Genomic DNA, 10,319 nt, shown 5'->3' with positions numbered 1-10,319 from the left:
ATCCAAATTTAGTCTTTAGTCCTGCCGGCGCAGTCTACCTGGTTCTTGATCCAAATTTAGTCTTCAGTCCTGCCGGCACAGTCTTGACCGGGCTCTTGATCCAAATTTAGTCCTAAGTCCTGCTGGCGCAGTCTTGACCAGGCTCTTGATCCAAATTTAGTCTTCAGTCCTGCCGGCACAGTCTTGACCAGGCTCTTGATCCAAATTTAGTCCTAAGTCCTGCTGGCGCAGTCTTGACCAGGCTCTTGATCCAAATTTAGTCTTCAGTCCTGCCGGCACAGTCTTGACCGGGCTCTTGATCCAAATTTAGTCCTAAGTCCTGCTGGCGCAGTCTTGACCAGGCTCTTGATCCAAATTTAGTCTTCAGTCCTGCCGGCACAGTCTTGACCAGGCTCTTGATCCAAATTTAGTCTTCAGTCCTGCCGGCACAGTCTTGACCGGGCTCTTGATCTAAATTTAGTCTTCAGTCCTCCTGGCGCAGTCTTGACCAGGCTCTTGATCCAAATTTAGTCTTCAGTCCTGCCAGCACGGTCTTGACCAGGCTCTTGATCTAAATTTAGTCTTCATTCCTGCCAGCACAGTCTTGACTGGGCTCTTGATCCAAATTTAGTCTTCATTCCTGCTGGCACTGTCTTGACTGAGCAAGAACCTTTCTGAATTCAGTGGTGGAGGAACACGCTTTGAGTCAGTAAATAGCCTTTATAAAATGCATGCAAACTCAGACTTTATATAAGACAATTGAGTAGAAGGGAAGGGGCAAGGATTTCTTTGGATGCTATATTTTATTGGACAATCTGCATGGTTGGGACAGAGTTAGCCCACCTACTTCTAATCAACACATATCACCCAAAGAAACGCTGTAAACGCTCCCTGAAACACATGGTGGGAAATTGGTTAGTATTAAATAAGATATTTCACAAGGCCAATCTTTGAGGAAGCCCACTAGTGACCTCCCCTCCCTCCCTATGCTTCATATTTCATAAGAATTTACATCTCCATTGTAGCCAGCTCCTTCCCACCTTACAATTTTACTAAGAATTCCCCTCTAAACTAACAGTTTTCCATATAGCAAAGTATCAGATGTTTTCCTGGTTCTTGTTGGTCTTTCTGAAGTTTTGCATGCTATTGAAGCAGCCTAACAAACCTGTAGCTGCCCAGAATACTCTTTGCCCTACTGAAATAGAGATATATAGTCAACTGTCAATCCTCTGGATCATGGTGTATGCATAAAGGGTCCAATCAGATGCCTGATGAATCTGTTTGTGGCTGACAAGCCCAATTCAAGAGTGGCACAGCTTGTTAAAGTCTCATAGATCTGAGTTGGAGTCCAAGTTTACATCTTCTTTCTCACTTTGCTTCCATCCTAAGGCTCAAAGCTGCTTCATGCTGAGCTACACCCAGTGCCAGATGTTCCCCTCCAGATCAGATGCATTCTGCGCGCTCCTCCCAGCTTTCTACATTGACGTTGAACGACTTCATATCATTTTTGTACTCATCGTGGTACTGCCATAGAGGGCAACTCTGCTTTCTAGAGAGGCCTTGAATCTCATTGTACAAAATATTCTTGGGGATACCATCTCCTCGCATTCTGCTGATATGGCCAAGCCATCGCAACCTCCTCTTCTTGATAGTGGTTTCTAAGTGTGTCAGTCCTGTGTCCTCCAGCACCTCTGTGTTTGGTATTCTGTCTTCTCACTATTTTCAGGATCTTATGCAAACACCTCATGTGGAAGCTTTTCAGTCTTTTAATGAGCCTAGCATATGTTGTCCATGTTTCTGAACCATAACACAGGGATGTCAGCAAGTCTTGTAGACTCGCATCTTCACTTTAGCTGATAGTTTGCTATTAGTCAACACACATTTCTGTAATAGCCCCAATTTCTTTGCTGCTTTTCTGATTCTGTTAGTTCAGTCCGAAGCTCAAGATTCCTGTTTTCTACCTCAAGTAGAAAAAACTGCCAGTGACACTAAGAGTGATATCAGGGATTGGTTCTCCCACCTCTTGGTTCATGGCCATAGTCTTGAGAATAATTGTCAACCCAAAGCTCTTGCACGATTCAGAAAATTTGCCCAAAAGATTTTTCCGGGAAGATTCATAGTGGGCAACCAGGGCCGCATCATCCACAAACAGGAAGTCTCTCAGAACCAGCTCTTTCACCTTAATTTTCACTCGAAACCTTGTGATGTTGAACAAGCCTCTATCTAGTCTGTTTTAAAGATAAACACCATCATTGCTGTCCTTGAATGAATGAAGAAGCAGGAATGAAAAGCAGATGTTAGAGAGCACGGGGGCTAAGACACAGCCCTGTTTCACCCTGTTATTGATGTCAAAGGCGTTTGATTCTTTGTTTTCATACACTACCGTTGACTGATGTAATAAGTGAATGATGTTCAACAGTTTGGGGAGGTCAACCCAGTTTCCTCAAGACAATAGAAAGACCCTGTCTGTTCACCATATTGAAGGCCAGACCAATGAATGATTTGTACAGTGGTATTATTTTTTCTCTATACTTCTCTTGCAGTTGTTTGCTTGAGAATATCATATCAGTGGTGGTGCACTCTGATTGAATACCGCAGTGACTTCAGAAATATAGCATTTGCTAATCTCCAGTCCTATGCTACCATCCTTATTTTAGTTGATTTCTTGAAAATATTTCTTAATGAACCTACAGTTTTATGTGATGATCCTAAAATGGAGATTGACTGTCTCCTCCCAACATGAAAATGTTACTCTTGGAATTTTGTTTCCACCTCAGATGTAGTCATTTCTATTTCTGTGCACTTATTCCCATGAGCCATCCTTCTGTAGCATGATGGTCACCACCACTGCCCTTACTGGAGACTGAGACTCATCATCCATTCACTTTGGGGCCATGCCAGGATTATTGTTAATCTCTATTCAATCCTCACCACATAGAAGCCTTACTATCTCTTGGATTATCCTCTTTTTATTCCTATTGCTGAAGATCCTCTTCCTATAAATTTTAATGTCCTTTGCAGGGTCTAACTCACCCTGGTTTTGTGCAATTCTCATGTATCCATCTTCCTAGCCTCAAAAACACAGCTTTCTTTGCTTATCATCTCTACCCTATGCCCTATTCCTCAGCCCCATTCCTTGGATCTCTGCTTATTCCAAATATCCCTTTTTAGGGAATACTTTATCCGCTTGTTCCTAGAGCCTCTCAAATGAGGGGTTTTCCCCCTTTTCTTGGGATATAAGTTGCACCTTTAAATTGAATGAATTCCAAGCATCTTCTATATTCAAGTCCTTCAATGCTTAGTCCAGACGACCTGACAAATTGCTTCCCTTTTCCAGTAAAATCTAAAATGGCATCACATTGTATTGGGTCACTGGGTATCGGGTGAAGAGATCTGTCAGCTATTATATCAACCTGGGCCTTACCATTATTAGCAGCATTTTCCAGGGTTAGGTTTAAAAGTAAATTACACTCTCCTATAAAAGGCAGCACTCCTGGTAGCATTTCTTCTCTAAGAACAATATAGAGTTATCTGTAGATGCCCAAATACGACCGTGGTGTCTAGAGCAGCACAAACTTTTACCATCATTTCCCAGAATGAGTCTGACTCAAGCAGATTCTCTTATCCAGACTCTCTCCCCTGCTTTGTTTGCAATGCCAAACATGCAGTGCTATCCCTGCACCTTCCCCTTTATGTTTCCTGAATAGTACCCACCCTTCAATACCAGTATCCCAGTCACAATGACTCTGCCATCATGTTTCCATGAATCCTGCAGTTGCTACGTTCATGCCCAGTGCTGGTAGCTCAAGTCACTCCAATTTGTTTTAATATACAAGCATGCCATTTGTTTCTCTGGATGGACTAGACACCAGCCTTTCACTAACGGCATCTTCTTCCTCCCCAGTCTCTTCTCATCAGAATTACAACAGTCTCCCCATCCTCCGGCCCTCATAAGCTTATATCCACTGCTGTATCCTCATTTATCTGAGTGTCCTCCTACCATGTACTAAATACAGATACAGAGATCAGACAAGACTCTTCCAGTTGTCTCCCTTCATTCCTTAATTTTTAGTTTTTATTAGTCATGACGATCTTGATCACAGAAGGCCAGGACCCCAGTTACTCTGTCAGAATCCATCTGTCAAAATGAACAAATCAGTATAAAGACATGGGTTTGGAAGGGACCTCAAGGGTCATGTGGTCCAAACTCCTGCACAAATGCAGGATGCACTACTTCTAAATCATCTCAGGCAAAGGTTTACCCATTCTCCTGTTGCAAACCTCCAGGGAAGGAGATGTTCCTGTAGGCCAAGTGTTGACAGGACAGAGTCTGCCAGTATTATCTGACTGTGTTAGTGCTGTTTGGGGGTTAGGTGTTACCAGTCACGGCAGAATCGCTCAGTGTGGATGTTCAGTATGCATACTGTCAGGATATCAGCAGTGAGGATGTTCCCCTAACAACCTCACAGTGACAAGAAAGAGACTGTAGGCTTTGGTTTTGAGTGACAAAGAGCTTGGCATGGTTTACTAACTATCTACAAAGAAACAGGGCAGCTATTGATGAGACTGGGAGAGCAGGTGAGGGCTGGAAGGTGCTTAGGGGGGCTGGGGAAGCAGGCAGAAGATGGGGTCTGGTGGGGGTCTCCCCATGGTCCCCTCTCCCTACCTCCAGCCCCCCTCTCTACCTACCAGCACAGAGTCCAGTCCAGCTCCCTGCGGCAGCGATCGGGGACTGCCCAAATCTCTGAATCTTTCTCTGAATCTTTTCTGAATTGATTCAGAGAGCTTCAAATTGGACCTTTTTATTGGTCTCCTGATTCGATTTGGATTCAGAGATTCGGCCACTGAATCAGGCCATATCTGCTCCAAATTGAATCAGCGCCTGAAGCTTCACACAGGCGTAATAGCCATGCACATGTAGCTAACCCAGCAAACCCTCTGCCCCTGTAAGCACATCTCAAAGAAAGACAAAAAGCAACAACACATTTCTGTCAATATAAATTATGTTGCTTGGGGTTTTTTTTGTTTTTTTCCCCAAAAGGCAAAACAAGCTGCAATAGCAAAGTAGTGCTGAAGTGTTGTTGCAGCTGTGATGGCCCAGGAAATATATGAGATTCAGAAGTTTTTGTCATACCTAGTGTATTCCAAGACAGGAATTACAACATAGCCACCCAAGAACAAGAAAGAGCTTTAGGACTGGTCAAAAAACTAGTAAGGGAATTACATGAGCATTTTTTCATAGTCATACATTTGAAGGTCAGAAGGTACCATTTTATTAAACAAGCAATTCCTTCATGCAAATGGTGACATTTTTCACAGGATTTTTTTTTTTTTGAGTAAATAAATGGAAACATTTTCACTGCTTAGTTTCTAATTGAAAAATATTCACTTTATTCTTCATTTATTCCCAGCCCCTCCTTTTTTCCCCCTTCTTGTGGGCTTTCCCCCCACTATGAAGGATGGGAGATAGAAAGGAAAGAAATTAAATGACAAATTCAAAAGAAAGCCAGCATATAATGACAAATTCAGAAGAAAGCCAACATTTTTATTAATGAAAATACCCAACATTTTCAAGGAAATGTATTATTTTCATATGCTTTAAAATATTTTAAATGTTAAAAAGTCACCATCCGTAGACCTAACATTGACTGAAGTCATTGACATTTGAAAATAAATCAATTATCACATATCTTGACCCATCTTTAGGATAAAAAGCAAATTTCCACAGTCGTTTTCTTTTTATGAATCTACTTATTCAGGTATGCTTTCAGAGTAAGCCGTGGGTAAGTGCTTAATAATTGCTCACCGTGGGTGAAATAGGCACCTCTGCAGCCAAGGACAGCATGGGACCCAAGACCTAAGACCTATTATGCTTCATTCACATTTCATTTGTCCCCTATTTGAAGCTCTAAGTGGGATGTAAGTGATACATAATCCCTGCACTGGCTCTCTGCCCAGGGATGTGATTATCACCCCGTTGCCTTCTCTTCCTCCTTTATCTTCCTTTTTTTTTTTTTGGGTGGGGCAGGGGTTTCTTTCTTTCTTTCTTAGGGACCTCCAGAGGTCACATCTAGTCCAACCCCCTGCCCGAGGCAGGATCAGCCCTGTCCAAACCATCCCAGACAATGCATAATCTAAATTCTACATAAAACTACCATCTGCACCGTTACAACACAAGACCCAACACCCTAATCTGCCACAGGTAAAGCAAGAGAACCATGGCAGCCAACGTCCCGCTTCTATACATATTGTCATTATACGCTCAAGAGAGTCTGCTACAAAGGAAGGCAAAAAAAAAAACCTTCCAGTCTTCATGAATCTGACCATGGGGTAAATTCTTTCCTGACCCCCAAAATGGTTTCAGTCAGATCCTGAGTATAGGGGCAAGCAAGACCATTGACACAGCCCAGTTAGTCTCCAGCCTTGGCTGCAGCCAACACTCAAAACCTCTGAGGAAGGCTTAAAAACACCCTGACCTATGTATTAGAAAGGGGTAGGAGGCGGCGACTGGCAAAGCCCAGAAGCCTGGGAAATACTCACAGTAGGACACAGGCATCACTATACCTAGTCCATCCTTGACCACTATCCAACCTCTTCTTGAACATCTCCAATGATGGAGAGTCCACAACTTCCCTAGGCGTCTCTTCCACTGCCTTGATATTTTCATATGCATTACTATTAAAATACCCAAAAAGCAGCTAGATCCCATCTATGTCTCAGAGTCGTGTCCTATAGCTTCTGGATAAATGAAACTCTCAAGTCAATGTGAATTTTGTCCATGAAAGATGAACAGATTGGAGCCTCTGTACCTAATTTTCTTGGGAAGCGACTTACCTCAAACAGACTCACAGGCTTGTAGGCACTCATTACGGTTTGTATAGGTGCAGTTCCATTTAAAAAATAAATAAATATAAGGAAAACGCAGCAAATGGGCTCTTTTGGAAAGAAATGGCTTGATACTGTCTGACTTACAAGAAATAGCCTAGGCCTATGCAATAGGATTATTACAATTTGTTTTCATAATTCAGACCTCCTAAGTGGAATAACCACCGTGAAAATTATGCGACTCAGGAGTGTTTTGTTAATTGTATAATACACTTGCTGTCTAACAGCTATCATCAGGGTTTGCCCGATTTCCATTATAAAGCCTATTTAAAGAGATTTGTACTGTAACTCAATTGGCAGGGGGGAGCGGGGGGGGAGGCTTTGGTTGAAACTTAATCTAGGTCTCATAGTGAGCCACATGTGTTTGATCAGCCCATAAAAATAAAATTGTTTGATCTTTTTATGTAATGGAAGTGTGAAAAACAGATGTTTGGCTGGTATGAGATATTTCTGGAGCTCTCATAAAACTGAACAAAACATTTGATTTCCTTAAAAAAAAAAAAAAAAAAAAAAAGGAGGAATTTAGTGACTGACTGGGCCTGCAAAAAATAACTTACTTTATTTGAGGGGGAAAAGAAACAAATTGGTTAAATAATGGGGTTTAAAACAAAACAGTTATGACACAAACTCAGTTTAAAAAATGCTTTCCATGAATTTGGATAATGATATTTTTATGCAGACATTCATCTTAAATGTTTAGTAGCTGTTCTAGTTGACTGCACTGAATGCTACTAGTATGTTCAAAAATAGGTATGAATATATATTTAAACAACAGACTAGATCTTCTGCCAGGGAGAGAATTATTTTCCATGTGCTTTTTTATGCAGTATATGAATTAAAAATTGCCTAAAGACTTAACATCATTATGCTTTTGCATACAAAAAGGGAAACATGGGCTAAAGAGATGTAACTGAAAAGAAGGAGGAAAAAAAAAAGTAAATCAAAGCATGCAAAACAAATTATCCATGAGGAAAATCCTAAGAGGGTCTCAGACGCTGATAATCTTCCCCTAAAACCTTTAAAAGAACATCTATAGCCAGGATAAAGTTGCCCATTAAATTGCACAAGACAATGTTAAAAACAGACCACTAAGGAGTATATATAATCTTTTATTAAGGTTCTGGGTGTTTAAGGTTCTCTTTAAGGAATCTTTCTAATTCCAATCCTTTTAAACTGCTAGAATTTGAAAAATGAAGACCAATCTTAACCTAACAGGTTTTGCAATTTGCCTTCTCCCCTCCAGAAAATCAGAGACTGCAACTTCAATATTTCTTTCAGATTATTTTATTTTGGCTGCATTAGAGGTGATTGGTAAATTATACTTCTGGGTTACATTTTTGTCAAAATCTTGGCAAGCCTAGCCAATGGCTGTCAGAAAGCCAGTCTAACACCGGCAGGCACGCTTACGGACAATTTTACATTAGGGGAAGTATCAGATACTGGGGGAAAGGGGTTAAATGGTCCAAGCTGGTCCACCAGGACTGCTCTGGTGCTGTAGCTATGTACAGAGGATGCTCCATCAGGGCCACTGGGATGCATGTGGTGCTTCCCCTGCCACCCATCCTTCAGGGAGAAGCCTGTGGGCTGTTGGCTGAACCACCTCTCCCCCATGACATCTTCTCCTGCGGTTCACACTTCACCTCCCCTGTGCTCTAACCCTCATACTCCCTTCTCTTCCTATTTAGGCATCCTCACTTACAAACAAAGGATGGTATCACAGGACCACCTGCTGACATCCCACGGTGTGCCCTGTTTCCACCCCCAGCCCCAACAGGGGTCTGCCCAGGTCCTTTAGGCTGTGTGAAATTGGGGACAGAAGCTGGTGCATGCACCACCCAGCACAACGGGGCCACAGCCGTGGTAGACTCAGACATAGACTGAACAGACATGGTTAAAAATGTACCTGGCAACATAAAGCAAAAAGAGAGAAGGGGCCTTCAGAGGACCTATCCAGTCCATCCCCCTGCCTGAAGTAGGATCAGTCCTGTCCAAACTATCATCTAAACTCTCCATAGGATGACTCTGACACAACACAGACCTATCACCCCAACCTCCCACGGGTAAAGCAAGGCAACCACAGCAGCCAATGTCCTGCTTCTATGAAATGTTGTCAATATATGCTCAAGATGCCCTGGGTAGAGGCAACATCCCCTGCTATGGAGGAAGGCAAAAACCCCACAGTCTGCACCAATATGACCCAGGGGTAAAATTCCTTCCAGACCCCAAATCGGTTTGCCACTGAGCAGAGGGGCAAGCCACTTTAGCCAGGAAACTCCAGCTTTGTTCCCAGCAAGAGCATTGGCACAGCTCAATGTTGCCAGCCTACGCTATAGCAATATTCAGTGTCTCTGGGGGAGACTTAAAAACACCCTGACAAGTGTAGGTAAAAGAGAGGATGGCATCCAGCAAAGCCCAGACACCTGGGAAATCCCCATAGTAGAACAAAGGCATTGCTACACCTAAATCACCCCAGACCAGGGGCTGTCCACCCTCCTCTTGAACACCTCTAGTGATGGAGAGGCCATAACTTCCCAAGCATCTATCTATTCCATTGCCTCCCTCTTCTAAGAGTGATTTTTTTTTTCCTGACATCCAACCTAAACCCACCTTGCTGCAACTTCAAGCCATTAAATCATTTCCCAGCTATTGCAGGAGCTTCAGGCCAGGCTGTGTCTGGTCTCTCCTGCTCCCTGCTTCTGAAAAAATATCTTATCTCCCAAAGACTGCAAAGTTGTGGTCTCATCCACATTATTGGCTTAACACAGGTGAAATTGGGTGAAATTCAGTGGCTACTTGCAAAGTCTGATGAAACAACTTAACAGCCCTTCTGGCCTTGCACTCAGACTGACTGCAAAGGGGCATGCCTGGGTTTAGCTCATATGCAAAGGAATGACACAGGAAACGTAGTACCCAGGAGTTCTTATGAATGGATCTGTCATCCTGGTGAGAAGTGACCACTGTGTTTGGTGCGGTGCTTTTCAACATCTTTAACAACATTTTGGTTGTGGGGGTGAAGACGATGACACCATGTTCTAGGGGAGCATGGTCACACCTGAAGATAGGCTGCAGATTCAGGTGGATCTGGACAGGCTGGAGAGATAGGTGAACTGGAACCAGATGAAGTTCAACACTGAGACGTGTAAAGTGCTCCGTCTGGGGATAAGCAATCCCCAACATACCTACAGACTTTGTGGCACCAATTTGAATAGCAACATGACTGAAAGGGACCTCGGGGTCGTAACTGAACATTGCATGAATATGAACTGTCGGGGCAATGCTGTAGCCAGCAGGGCAAACAATACCCTGGCATGCATCAAATGATGCATCTCATGTAAAACCAAGGAAGTGATTCTTCCACTGTACTCAGCACTGGTGAGCCCGCAGCTGCAGTACTGTATCCAGTTTTGGGTGCCACACTTCAACAAGGACATGGAAAAGCTTGAGAGAGTCCGGAA

The sequence above is a fragment of the Alligator mississippiensis genome, chromosome 2 (assembly GCF_030867095.1).
Source record: "Alligator mississippiensis isolate rAllMis1 chromosome 2, rAllMis1, whole genome shotgun sequence".
NCBI classification, from domain to species: Eukaryota; Metazoa; Chordata; order Crocodylia; family Alligatoridae; genus Alligator; species Alligator mississippiensis.
The sequence above is the reverse complement of the archived record's forward strand: the minus strand, read 5'-3'. Positions refer to the sequence as shown.